A 14,665-nucleotide genomic window follows, 5' to 3' on the forward strand; every position below is an offset into this window, starting at 1 on the left:
TGGGAACAGGCTCGCTCCCCGTGGGTGCAGGCCCCACCAGGGAGGCCCGAAGCTCTCCTGCTTCCAGGGAGGCTCAGAGGTCAGTAGTGGAAGGCACACAGAGCCAATAGCAATCCCCCAACCACCCAGATTGGGAAAGGAACAGGAATTTGAAGGGTTCTTGACAAAGAGATGGAGAGGAGGAAGGGAGCAAGGTCTTCGAAGAACTCTCACATGAAGAGACAACTGCACAGTAGAAGGTCTGGAAACCCCCAAACCACGGGCCGGGTCGTCCCTCCAAAAGCATGGCTCCAGGCTGGGGTGGGAAGGAGAGAGGGGAAGGGCGTCCGTTTGGCCTTGCTTCCTCCCCCTGGGCCAGGTGCTCACAGGCTCAGACACCTTGTCCACAGGCCCACAGCGCCCTCCCGGCTTCCGTGCTGAGCTGGAGCAGGAAATCGAGGTGACCACTGGGCATCTGCGTTCCCAAAGAGGCGGCACCATTAGGGAACCGAACCTGAACCTGAAGGCTGCTGCTCTGCCCCCTTCAACGTCAGGTGGGCAGTCGGGCCCGGCTGCATTGCCCCATATCCCCAAGTTTAATGTGTGGAGATTCCCTCAACCTTGCGGGAGGGTAAGTCCTGTTGAAACCAGCGCGAGGACAACCGGTGAGCACCTGCGGGGTCAACTGTGGAAAGATGCCCAGAGCCTCAGTCTTGGCACAAGATGGACGCAGAGCCTCTGAGGTTTCTGTCCCCCAGAGCCCCGCAGGCTCCCAGGCAAGAGGAGGGAGAGGGGACGGGGACCTCATTCCAGGTGCCCCAGAGGCTGCACAACTCCTGAATTCCTTGCTGAACTTTCCAGACTCACACCCTCACAAAGTCAGCAAAAGAATGAAACTCAGAAGGTCATTAAGGGACGTGGGGAACCAGAGCTCATTAGCATACATCTGCATATCAACGAGGAACGGTGGTCCTGCTTAAAGAGTTGATACTTTCCAAATTCAGATAAAGCCCTTTGCTTTAGAGCAGGGCCTGCTGGCGAGCTCTGTGTCACCTGGCCCTAAGTCACCGTGCCACCCACGCTGTATGGGAAGAGCGGTGGGGATGCAGTCGCCACACACACACACACACACACACACACACACACACACAGCAGTGCCGCTGCAGGTGCTGCAAATTGGCTCCTCCATCCTGCCATCCTGCCATTTCCAACCTGTGCGACCTGGAATAACGGGATCTCTCTGCAACCCGGCATCTCAGCCGCGAGATCACACCTTTCGGGATTGGTAGGCGAATGTGCGCTCCTCCGGGCAAAGCCCTGGACCCCAGGTGGGCGCCCAGCAAGCTCGGCCATCACTAGTGCGAGGGCCTTGGAAGGATGTGCTGAGGGGAGGTCCCAAGAAGAACCGCGGAAGCCACATCCAAGTGCACACCCACAATCCCGCCTGGACCACCCGCTTCCAGGTTCCTCTCCAGCCTCTTACAGACGTGCCAACGGCGCTGCGCTACCTGCCCCTGGCTGCCTCACCCGCACGTTAATAAAGGATCATAATAGAGTGCATGGGTCTAGCACACTGCCCTAGTCTACGAGGCACTTGTACCTACAGTGCGCCGCTTAATTATTACTGCCACGCAAGCCCTCACTTCCGAGAGGACGGAGCCGAGGGTATCAGGAGTGAGGCGCCTTGCTCACATGCCAATGGCCGGGCAGCCTTCCGACCCCGGGCGTCCGTCCCCCGGCACCTGCCACCTCTGACGTTCGTCAGGCTAGCCGGGCCGGCCGGAATCGGGGCTGTGGCCTCCAGTTCACAGGTGTCCTTCCATCCTGCTGGTAACACTCATTAGATATCACGTCCCAGACACGGCCCCGTCGGCTGGTGATGAGAGCGGCATTGACAAGAGCCCGCACGGCCAGTCTGTCCGTCATCTTCAAAACTGTCAGGCTAAGGCTCTGCGGTGGATGAGACGCCGTGAGGCCACGTGACAGCCGGGAGGGCTCAGTGGCCTGGGTCAGCGGCTGGCGGAGAGCATGAGAAAGGACATACGCCTCTCCATCCCTGGGGAAGCCTGAATGCAGATGCCGGTAACCCCGATCTGTGCGTCAGAGTCCCCCACTTCCATCATCGCTGAGCTCACGTCAACGCCTTGTGCCGGGACATGGCGCAGCAGACGCGGAGGGGAGCTGTGCGACGGGGTCTTCCCATTACGGTTTGGAAGATTTGAAATGAGGAGGGAAAGAGCGCACCAGGCACATTTCTGGAGCAAGTGCACCTGCAGCGACGGGGTGGTGCCTGAAGGCCCCCTTAAACGTTCAGTTACGGAAGTCCAGGAAATACGGAAATTGTAACGGTCTGCTGATGAAATCCTTCATCTTCTCTTTTCCCCTTTCCCCATCTGCACGAGCGTGTGCACACGTATTCACACACACACACACACACACACACACACACACACACGCCTCCAGTGCCAGACAATCACCAAGGCAGCCTTTTACCTCTTTGGGCATCTCAGGCTTTTACACCTGTTTTATGCTGAACTGATTGTTCCCGAATAATTTAGGCGCACTGCTCGGACTTGGCTTTGTGGGATCATAGAGAAAACATCCCATTCCTTTCCCACCAAACGGCACTTCACGGACTTGCATGCTCCACAAAGCCCCCGTCTTTCGGTTCCTCTTCCTCGGGGTTCACCCACTTTAAAGCTGACGTAGATCCTTGAGTCCTCCTGTCAAAACTCAGATTCTCCAGAGGAGAAAGCCAAGGTCCTCCTTTCAAAGTGGGCTAAGTGTGAGGGTGCCCTAGGAGGGGGCGGTAACGAACCTGCCCCGTCAAGTTCCTAGGATTCAAGACAATGGACACCATGCCTGTCGCTGAGCTTGCCCCCCTGCCCCCCGCCCCTGCACGGAATATCCAAGTGGTGAGAGATCCCTGCTGACAACATCTGGGCCGCACATCGCTGCTCTGCAGGTGCGCCCAGCTGAGGTGGGAGCACATCCTGTCTTCTCTTTTTAAAGATTTTTATTTATTTATTTATTCATGAGAGACACAGAGAGAGAGAGAGGCAGAGACACAGGCAGAGGGAGAAGCAGGCTCCATGCCGGGAGCCCGATGCGGGACTCGATCCCAGGTCTTCAGGATCACGCCCCGGGCTGAAGGCAGGTGCTAAACCACTGAGCCACCCGGGCTACCCAATGTCCTGTCTTCTAAGGACAGATCTGCTCCCTTTTGGTGGGTGCTCAGACTTAGCACACTCGGTTTTGAATTTTGAGTCACCTCCCTACGGAAGGACACCTAAAACCGCAGCCGCTGTGCTGGCCGCTGGTTCCGCCCACTGAACCAAGGTCCCAAATGGAATTTGAGCAGAGGCATGACTGGGGGTGGAGCGTTATTATGAGACATGCACAGGCTCCGAAGCCAGAGCTGGGTGTGAATCCTGTCTCCTCCAGAATTTGGGAGCCGAGAGAACTCAGAAGGAGCCACTCAGCACCCCCGGGCCTCTGTGCTTTCACCTCTTAAAGCGACATGATACAATCCTCCGTCCGGGGCTGCAATGGGAAATAGGAGAGATAAGTCCCAAAGCCACACGGCCCTTAGTAGGCACTCAACACACACTGAGTATTTATTCACAAGGCCACCTTTCCAGAAACGTCATAATGATGCATTTGGCAAAGGTCTGCTCCGCGGGTTAGGCTTTGTGAGACACAAATTAATTTTAATAATAACATCAGTGAAATCAAATCATAGTCAGTAATAAAAATTTTAAAGTGCGTTCGGAAAACAACCCTTGATACGTGTTGGGATGGAGCCAAGACAACCCGTCGACAAACTGTGGCCACCAGACGAGCTGCTCCGCAGTTTAATACACTTAATAAAACAGTGCAGCTTCCTGAAAGCGCCGTCTTGCCAAACAGAAATATCCCAAGGGTTTAAACAGAAAAGATAAATGAGTCTGTTAGCCTTAGACAAGAACTGAAGTGTGTAGGGCACCGGGGTATCTGGAGGTCCATCTAGGAGCAGGAGGTCGATGGGTGAAAATTGAAGTCTGCTCATATGGGTTAAAAATTTGAAGAAAAAGGGCATCCCTGGGTGGTGCAGTGGTTTGGCGCCTGCCTTTGGCCCAGGGTGTGATCCTGGAGACCCGGGATCGAATCCCACGTCGGGCTCCCGGTGCATGGAGCCTGCTTCTCCCTCTGCTTATGTCTCTGCCTCTCTCTCTCTCTTTCTCTCTCTCTCTGTGACTATCATAAATAAATAAAAATTTTGAAGAAAAAAAAAACCTCTTAATGCAGCAGAGTAATGCAGAAAATGGTCGCCCCCCCACCCGCCCCTTTACATGCTGGAGAGTTTTACTTTCTAGCTGTAAGTGAGTGACCTATGTTAAGATTCAGTTGCAAGGGAAAATCTAAGACCAAATACCACTAACTGGGAGCCCTGCTTTTTTCTGGATCCCTGATTGGGAGCTCCCGTAACACGAGCCTCCCGTGGGTGCACCTTTTGGAGCTGGAGTGAGTTTAGGTGCCCCGTAACCTGCAGCCCCCAGGGACCATCTTCTCTGTCATCCTATGGGGGACAGTAACCAGACAGGGAAGCCGGGCTCCGTAAGAACAGCGGCCAGGGGCGCCTGATGGCGAATAGGAGCGAGACCCTGGGTCCTGCGACACTGACAGCAGCTTCATCGGAGCCGGAGAAGGGCGGGAAGGAGGTAAGGGCGGTGCTGAATGCGTGTAAATGAGAGACCCAGCCCCTGCAGAGACCTCCCCAGCGAATGGCACGCCTGCCGGGGCTCTGGGACTCCAGCGTTCCTCCCGAAGCCTGACGGACGGAACATCCCTGCTGGAAGAAACCAGAAGCATCATCCTGTTCAAAGCTCATCGCTTTGCCAGGGGCTGAAACTGAGGCCCACAAAGGATACGGGGCTGATGGGTCACAAGGACTAAATCCCTGAGCTCACGGGAGAGTGTTCCTCCTATAGGCTCTGTGCCCCTTCCCCTCTGGAGGGCCAGGCAGCCGGGGCACAGGCGACAGCGCATCCCGTAGAGGAGGGAGGCTTCTAGGGACGGCTCTCCTCTCCAGGGCTCCATGCATTTTGCACCTTCGGGGTTTAATTCAGGCAGGGCCCAAACTGGAGTGTCTGGGAGGCAGGAAATGGGCTGTGCCGTGTCCTCCTGGCCGCGCGAGGGCACCAGTGCCCCGTGCTGGGGACCCCTTTCCGCGCTACGTGATCACCCATACAGCCTCTGTATATTTATTTTCAATAAGGTCAGGAGTATCAAGGTTGTAAAATAACATATTTTCACTTGTTTTCTTCCTACATCTCAGACGTAGCTTTCCTGAAGTCAATTATCTCCCCCAGTCGCCGTTCCCCCGCCCCCTTCCTCTTGGCTTGCCTCTCCACCCATCAGTCTGACACCAGCCCTTCGGAGACAGGGGAGGCGGGAGGGGGCGGGGAGTAACAGGCAACTTTTTTCCTTTGCCGCAGATGTGAAATCCCTCCTTCCCTGTTCTGGCATTTTTGTTTTAAAAGGCAGTTTGCAAACCTAAGGCCTCTGTTCTCCAGCCCCCTGGGCGAGAGCACAGGCAGGGCGCAGGGCTGGGACGCTGTGCATGGGAGGGTTGGGCAAGGGTTGGGGGCTCCTGCAGCGCGGGCCCCTCCAGCATCATGGCTCCAGCACTGCTCCGGGGGAAGGATGGGAGAACATTCTGGAAAGGTCTCCATGGAGGAGAGAATTGGGGTGACAAGTGGGCACCCCCAAAGGGTACCATGTCAATATCTGGATCCTGCATTTAAATGGAGGTTTTTGTCCCCAGGATGGTGACTAGGATAATAAGAGGATAGGAAGGAAGAGCATGTATGTTCAGACATACACACGTGCACACACACATACACATGTATGCACATGCATGAACACGCATGCGCACACATGCACATATACATATACACACGCATGCACATGCATACATACACACATACATACACGTGCACATGCATATACACACATTTATACACATGCACACGCACAATACACACATACACATACACACATGCACACATGCACATATACACACATACACACATGCACATGCGCACACATACACATACACATACATGCATATGCACACATTTATGCACATACACATGCATACATGCATATACACAGATGCACATATACACACATAAACACACATACACACGCATAAATGCACATACACACTCATACACACCCATACATACACAGAAGAGAAGCCAGTTTTGCAGCTCCTGCAAAATGCAGGTCTGGAGCGTAGCACGAGCGCCCCAGCTGCATCTGTTCCAGAGACCCACATGCTTCTCTCAGGGCTGCTGCAGGCCACAGCCCTCCCTGGCCCCTGGCAGGAGTCCTAACAGGCCAGGAGAGATCCTGCGGGTCACCTACAAGCTGCACCGGCTCAGCTGGGAGCCTCGCCAGCCCTGAGCGACCTCGGTCCCCAGCAGGCCGCTGGCAGGATGGTGCAGTCACCTTCTCGTCTCATCGCCGTCCTCACAGTTCACCACCAAAAATATCAGCGCACATACCCTCAGGCCCTCCCCAGCCCTCTCGCTGTCTACATGTATTTTTATGTGATTTTAGGCTCCCAACAAATAGCACAGCAGCTTCTTCCCCCAAAGCATGGTGACCATCCTAAGGGAAGAGTTGACCCCAGGGCCTTCCCTCCGGGGGGCCTGGCAGATGCGGCGGAGCCAGGTGGGGGGACCGCACGCCCATCAATCTGTAGTAAGTCCGCCCGATGGCCCAGCAGAACTGGAACCTACACCAGCGCATGTCACTCCCCGAGTTCGGGTGGTGAGCAGGGCCCTCTGACGCAGCCTTCGCGGAGCCCCAGGAACAGGGACAGGCCTTGGGGGGCAAGGGGTGGGTCAGACGGCAAGGAGCAGAGACCCCAGCAACCCAGACCCAACAGCGACAGGCCTTGGTGGCGCTCGACGGGGCGCAGAGGCAGCTGGGGGCCCAGGGCGGCCACACGGCTGCCTCGGAGCCCAGGTGCTCAGCCCCAATCGGGCACGTGGCGTGTCCCATCCAGGAGTCTCGGGGTTTACAGTTGGTTCCAAAGGACTTGCCACGTGGTGTGTATGCTCTAGTCAGCCGCCACCTGCCACCCGCCACCCACCTCCCGCCTCCCGCTTCCCTACACCTGCACCCGCCTCCCGCCACTGCCTCCCACCACCCTCTTCCCTCCATCCGCCACCTGCCTCCTGCTTCCCTACACCCGCCACCTGCCTCCTACCACCCGCCACTGCCTCCTGTCACCCTCTTCCCTCCACCCGCCTCCCACTTCCCTACACCTGCACCCGCCTCCCACCACTGTCTCCCACCACCCTCTTCCCTCCACCAGCCTCCCACTTCTCTACACCTGCGTCCCGCCTCCCGCCACAAGCCTCACCCAGGCAGGCTTCGCTCACGTACACCCCCTGCCTGGCTCCCGCAGGCACGGGGAACCCCTCCCCGTGCTGTTCTAAGGGCTCCCCAGGGGAGGGCACGGATACGTGCCTGCAGGGCTGCGGGTGGTGAGGGAGGAGCTGGGGCTCCGGTGCCAGCAACACTCAGACGTGCTCCAGCCCCTGCCCAGGGGCCTGTCACCCAGGCCGCATGGTGTCAGAAGCCTGGTCCACACTGACAGTTTGTTTAGAACGAGGGAGAGGGATTGGGGTGCCCTGAGTGGAGCACCGGGTGCTGCATTCGCTGTGTGCTGCAGGTGGAGGTGCGGCGGGAGCAGCCTGGCCACATGGTGCTCCCAGGAGGCCCAGGGCAGGGGGGCCTCTGTTCCTGCCCCGCCGCTGCGGCAACAAAGGGCACCGGATTCTGGACACCCCAGACTTGGCCTCAACCTTCAAAGGGACCTCAGCTCCCAAACCAAAAACAGCATTGCCTCCACCAGGCTCCCGGGCCCCATTCCGGAGCCAGCTCAGGGGCCTTGCACCTCTCCGCCAGTGTTTGTTGTGCATTTGAGCAGCTATTGGTGATTGCCACGTTGGCGGCCCGGTGACCTGCAGCTTGGCAGCTTAACTTCTTACCCCTCTGAGTCAGGGTTGGTCTTCACAGGGCCCGGAGCCACAGGCCAGCTCTAAGTCACAGGTACCCCTGGCCCAGCGAGGGGCCGGGGGGAGGGGGAGGGTCCCGCTGGGTCTCATCCCAAGGCTCCACCGGATCCAGAGTTAGCATTGATTCAGCCACAGTTCTCTGCAAAGCCCAGAACTAATAAGGCAAGTGCAAGCAGGAGCCATGAATTAATCCCCTTGAATATGCAGGTAATTTAGATGGAAGGAGACAGGTGCTGCTGGCCCTCCATAAATAAATTGTGCAGCGATGGACAGGGGGTGGGGGTGAGAAGGGGAACTAGATGGAGCCCCCGGGAGCAGAGGAGGTGGAACTGGCCTTCCAGGCTGATTATGGCTCAGCCCGAGGGGGACACGGATGGCTCCTTGACAGCCATAAAGTTCCTGAGTGCAGAGCATACCTGGAAAGGCAAGACGCCAAGAGCCACCTAGCATATTCTGGAGCCAAGCCCTCTGTGGAGGAATTCCTGGGGCTTTTATGTAGAGAGCAAGCAGGGGGAAGAGAAAGGGTGAGAAGAAGGTGATGAGGGGAGGGAGCAAGAGGTGGAAGGGAGGGACCCTCAAGAGGAGGTGAGGGCTGGAGGTGCACCTAATAGGGAGAGCTGGGAGGGAAGGAGCTAAGCACGGGCTGGCGTGCATGCACGAGGCCTCCGGGCCCTTGGCTTCTAGGACCTGGCTGGTCCACACCCCACACGCTCAGGGAGGGACTGAGGGGACCCACTGTCTCCACAGGACGCCTGTCCCCCTCCCAGTCCTCACACTGAGTGGCTCAGTCTCATTCACCGACAGTTACATCCCCAGTGACTCAGGGACCCAACATCCCCGGGCAAAGCAATGGCCAAGTAGGGAACGCGGGCCGTGGCCCCAGGCAGCCCTGGGTCAGACAGCGAAACCCCCCTGTCCCCGCAGGTGCATCCAGGTCGATCCACACGGCAGGATTCCCTTCTCTGTTGAGGCTAGAATCCCGTTGCTTGTCTACACTCCACGTCTAGTTATCCACTCATCCGTCCGTGGACACTTAGGTTGTTTCTACGTCTTGGCTCTTGTGCACAGAGCTGCTATGAATGTTATGCTAAGTGAAAAAAGCCAGGCATGGAAGGACAAACACTGCATGATCCCTTGTAAGCGGAATCTAAAATAGTTCAAACTCTTAGAAGGAGAAAGTGGGGGGGAGGGTGATGGATGGGAGCCGCTGGTCAAGGGTACAGGGTTCCAGTTACACAAGATGAGTTCTGGAGGCACGTGTACAGCGAGGTGAGTATCGCCAGTGATGTCGTGTTGTATACTTGCCATTTGCCCAGAGGCTGGATTTTAGATGTTCTCACCACACACAAAGAAAGAAAATGGTAGCTAGGGGAGGTGATGGGTATGTTAATTGGCTTGATTCTGGGGATTATTTCACAGTGTATTCAAATTGCCACATTGTGCACCTTAAATACATATATAATTTTTATTTGTTAATTCTACCTCAGTAAAGCTTTAAGAATTTTGAAAAAGAAGGATCCTTGGGTGGCTCAACTGTTGAGCGTCTGCCTTTAGCTCAGGGCGTGACCCCGGGGTCCTGGGTTCGAGTCTTGCATCGGGCTCCCTGCATGGAGCCTGCTTCTCCCTCTGCCTGTCTCTCTCTCTCAATCTCTCTCTCTCTCTCTCTGTGTGTGTGTGTGTGTGTGTGTGTGTGTGTGTAATAAATAAATAAATAAATAAAATCTTAAAAAAGAAAAGAAAAAAGAAAAAGAAAGTCAGCTCCCTGACCTCTTGGAGAAACAAGAGGCAAGTGGGGTTGGCCAGAGGCCGCCGTGGCTGGTGGTCCCCTCTCAAGTCCCCTCCCCTGGTCCCCCTGGCCAGGTGCTGTTTCCGCGGACCGCGTGCATCCCCGTGTGGAGCTTTGGTTCCAGGTGGTCAGTGGGTGAGCTGACACAAAGGGCCCCAAACCGGGATCCCTGGGTGGCGCAGCGGTTTAGCGCCTGCCTTTGGCCCAGGGCGCGATCCTGGAGATCCGGGATCGAATCCCACGTCGGGCTCCCGGTGCATGGAGCCTGCTTCTCCCTCTGCCTGTGTCTCTGCCTCTCTCTCTCTCTCTCTGTGTGACTATCATAAATAAATAAAAAAAAAAAAATTAACAAAGGGCCCCAAACCCAGCTCGGCCCTGTCCCCAAGCAGCCTTCCTACAGCACTCCCAAAATATGAACGAAACCAATATCACAGAGTAACTAGTACAGGCATTTGTCCCTCAGCAGGAAAAAAAAAAAAAAAAAGGCAGCCAGGTTATTTTTCTTCCCCTATTTTTTTTCCACATTTGGTTCATTTTGATGGAAACCTAAAGGCCTCGTTTTGGCTCAAAGGAAAGAGGCTGTGACGGGGCTGGAGAGAGGAGCACTTTTGGGGTGCCTCCTGTGATCTTGGAATGATTGCTTAATAGGGAACTCGTTTTAATCGCCTACAAAAGAGAAGTCAGAGACAATTAAAATTCACTCCCAATTAATTGTGTGTGTGTGCTTTTTTTCCCCCCCCTCTCCTCTTTCATTACCAAGAGTTGCCATTCGGATAACAAGAAAGCCTTAAAAACAAAAGCAGCCGGCAGCCTCCACTTCAATCAGCTGCCACCTGGAAGGAGGCTGCGTTTCGGCCTCTCTGGCTCCAGCGCCTCCCCCTGCAGCAAATGACCCCGACCCTGCGTGGCCGCGGGAGAGCTGTGGTCTTTAGAAGTCGAGGAACCGCTAAGCCGTGAAGTCACGGACGAGTTTATCACCAGGATGCTGCCGAGGACTTTTTTTTAGTTTTTAATTCCGGTTTATTTACTCTCCCGAGTCGTGGCCTCCGCAGCCACGTTTATCACTGATTCAGCCTTCTCCGCTTTAGTTCCAGCAAGGTCCTCCGCCCCCTCCCCACGTCCCTGCTGGGCTCTCCGAGCCTCCAGGCTCCTTCCTCGCCTTCCCCCGGGAACTGTCACTGAGGCCCAATGGCCTGGCAGCGCTGCAGCCGGGCACTGGTCCATGCCATCCCCGAGCCCTTGGTAGGCCCCGAGCGTCTTCCATGCGTCGCCGTACTCACTCCCACAAACCATCCTCCCACCCAGATACCCCCACTATGCCCGGTCCTCCCACGAAGCCACAAGCTAAGCATTTCAAATGTGCGGAGCCAAGATTTAAACCCAGCTGGTTCCGGAGCCACATTCCTAACCCTCCATCTCCTCCCTGGTTGTGACCTCTGACCCTCCTTTTGGGGTGCTGGAGCCCCTGGTGGAAAGCAGGGCCCTGTGGTCTCCTGATGGAGGAGAACGGTCCTGTTGAACGGTCCTCCTGGCAATGACTTGGGATGGACCGCTTCGAGTAACCAAGCTGGAGACCCAGCCGGGCTGCAGGTTGCTGATACCGGGCCCGGGGAATCAGTTCTGGAACAACACCCCGGGCACACGGCTGGCTTCCAGGAGAATCAGGAATGGCCCCTTGTGAAAACAAAGCCGGTTCCTGTTGCTCCCACTGCCAGAGAGTCTCCCGGGGGTTAGAGCCCTCACTGAGTCTTGACTTTATTATTATTATTGTTGTTTGAAATGCCTCATAATAACTGGGATAGATTTCTTAGGAAGCCAAATAATGGGATGCATTCCACCCTGGCTTTATAATTAATGTTTGCATCATTTATCTTTCGTGGAAAGATTATTCTGACTAACGAGGTTCTGGGCCACTAATTCATTACACTGCCTTGTCACTTCCTGCTCCTTCTTATTACCCAGAAATAGACTCATTAGTCAGAGTTCAATGACAGGGAGAAATTGTGTTCGTTAATTTAATTCCCTCACTCATTTCGGGGCTCCATGTTTGTCCAAAATTGGGGACTAGAAGGGGAAAATTTGTTGTCTTAAGTCTTCACTTCTGCCTCATTATACCTTCCACCTTACTCCTGTTTCAACAAGAAAGGGCCCGCAGAGCTCAGAGCGGTGGCCACACAGCGCCCTTTCTTTGACTCTCAAGTTGCTGCGCCACCTGGGAATCCCGAGTGAGGCCAGGCATCCCCGAGAGTAAATGCCCTAGGAGATACGAGAATAGGAAGTGAGATGATGTAGTATCTATAGGTGGCCTCCGGCATTAGGGAGACATGAGTTCAAATCCTGCCTCTTCAAGCGGGAGCTGTGTGTCCTTACTTAAGATCCTTGATCTCTCTGGACTGTGCTTTCTCGTCCACAAAATAGGATTGCCAACAGCTACCTTTAGATATTACGAGGATCATGCTCCGTGAAGCACCAGAGTGGTTTGCACAGTGTGCAATGACAAGAACTTGAAAGCAAGGTGCATCTGGAGTTGAGCTAATCAAAGCTCACGCAGTGGGAGAAACAAATGTTTCCAAGCAGGGGCTCCCGAGCCTGGCTGCACATGGAAACACCTGAGGAGGATCAGACCCACCAGAGCATTCGAGTGGGAGCCTTTACGCAAGGGGCAAGGGCACTAGTGTTTCTAAAAGCTCCCCTAGTAGGTCTGGGAAGAGGTCAGAGCTGGGAACCACTCAACTTCCTGAGGTCTACAATGAGCTCTTTCAACGTCGGTCAAGCACAGAGAGGAACTGAGCTGTGTCCTTCCTGGAAAGGGCTGCCCAGAGATGTTTCACTGCTGACCTAACCCTGGTAGGTTAGATGCACAGCTATGGGGCAGGGACCCTTCCCCAAGTCACTCCATGAGCAGAATTAACACCCACATTATTCCAGGTGCTGGGCAGAACGTGGGGAGCACCTGCCGTCATCGCTGGCATCGAACCTCCAATGAATACCTAAGTGTAAATCAAAACAAATGCATGAGGGAAAGGGGTTGATCCTGTGGCTGTGACCCAGCTTGGGGACCAGGGAGGTTTTCCCAAGGAAGGGTCTTGGATTCAGTTATAATGGATACCTGGGGTCACCCAGGCAGAGGAGAGCAGCCGAGCGCGATCCGGGCAGAAGGACCAAAGACCAGTGCAAAGCCCAAGCAGCTGGAACGAGGAAAGCCCAGGAAGTCACTCAACTGTAGACCAGCTGAGTCCAGAAACTCCGGAGCCCCACAGGTTTGATCGAAGATCCAGGTCCTCCTCTTTAAAGGCAAAGAGATGACGCTCTTAGATTAATTTTAAGCAAGACAAAGAGGGGGGAATGCAAGATGGAATAAGCCATCCCTCAAGGCCCACTGAACTCCTAGCACTGTGGTCACAAGGGCCAAGGCAGTGGCGTGATGTGAGGCACCGATCAAAGCCCTCCATCCTCACTGAGACCCTCTGGTGAGCCCCTAATGGAAAATTCTAGTGGCCGCTGGTGTGACCACCCGTGGGGGCGGGCAGCTATATTTCTCGGTGTGTTGGGGCAGAAAATACCTGGGAGCCTCTACTTTAGCTCTTTCCCCACCAAGAAACTTGTCAACAACTCAGCTTCCAGAAATGTTGATAGCAACAATCTCTGGATAAGGCATGTCTTCCCCATGCGGCAAATTACTCAGTTGGAATTCTGGGGTGTCCATCACGGAGTGTAGCTCTGGGCGTCCTGTCCCTTGACTGATTCTCTTTTTGTTGACCTGAAACGAAGAGGACCAGGTCCTTGGTGCTTGCACAATGGGAGTGTCAGGTAGGGCTTCCTCTGCCTGGAGGCCCAGACCCACCATTCTGGGAGGGGCACGGTGTAGGCAAAGCGCCACGTCCAAATAGAGCAGGACGTCGGCAGGATAGTTGATACCCCGGTCCCTTCGATATTGTGTGTGTCTGTGGTGCATTGTATGCTCATAGTCACTAATCTCATCTCTCACAAAGTAAAGCATGGTAAGGGAATCCTTCGAGGTTGGCCTCACTTGTTTGTAGCTGTGAGTTTTAGGTAAACTGAGGAACACCTGCTATAGGAGTTGAGGGGGTCTGGACGTCTCACGAGTGGGCATCCAAGGCAGTCCTCGTCCCTAAGCCCAGAAGGCTGAGCGCGGAGGAAGATCAGGAGGGGTGAAGAGCAGAAAGTACAGGCCTTCGCCCAGACCTAGACCTACGGGTGGGTGACTTCAAGGATCCCAGCAGAGAGTCCTGAGAACAGGCTTGTCTTCAATGACCAGGAGAAGGAAGGCTAGAGTGAAGGAAGTGCCCCAGGTGAGTGTTTTGCACAAGACATGACCACAGGCACGGAGAACTGCATTTATCCCCGTCTCTGTCCAGAGAAGTAGTAAGGGTCAGAGAACCAGACACCGAGCACTAAGGTCCCGCCCGTGTTTGTTATGCCTTCTCTCAAGCCATCCTCACGGCAGGACCGAGAGATGCGTCAAACCCATTGCACAGGAAAGGGAACCGAGGACCCAAAGGGGAACGTGCCGAAGGTCAAGCAGACTACGGCAGCGCAGGCTCTGACCTGGGCGCCTGCCTTCTGTCTGTGGCCCGTCGGGGCCTCTGCATGTGCGCGGACAACACGGCCATCATTCGCCTTGGTCTAGATGAACTCGTGTGGTGACTCCAGCAGTGTGCGTGGACTCCCCTCACAAAGGGGGGTTTAAACAACAGAAATTTATTTTCTCTTAGTTCTGGAGGCTAGAAGTCAAAGATCAGGGCGTCTGAAGCCGCTCTCTTGGGCTCACAGATAGCCTGTTCTCCTGTGTCCTCACATGGTC

At 55.1% G+C, this 14,665-nt stretch overlaps 1 protein-coding gene across 8 annotated transcripts in view; it reads right to left on the minus strand.

Moving 5' to 3' along the window:
• The window catches only part of NTM (neurotrimin), a 930,011-nt gene that overhangs the window by 630,860 nt on the left and 284,486 nt on the right, over positions 1 to 14,665 (minus strand). The window lies entirely within an intron of this gene.

Source organism: Vulpes vulpes, chromosome 12, assembly GCF_048418805.1.
Source record: "Vulpes vulpes isolate BD-2025 chromosome 12, VulVul3, whole genome shotgun sequence".
Classification (NCBI taxonomy): Eukaryota; Metazoa; Chordata; class Mammalia; order Carnivora; family Canidae; genus Vulpes; species Vulpes vulpes.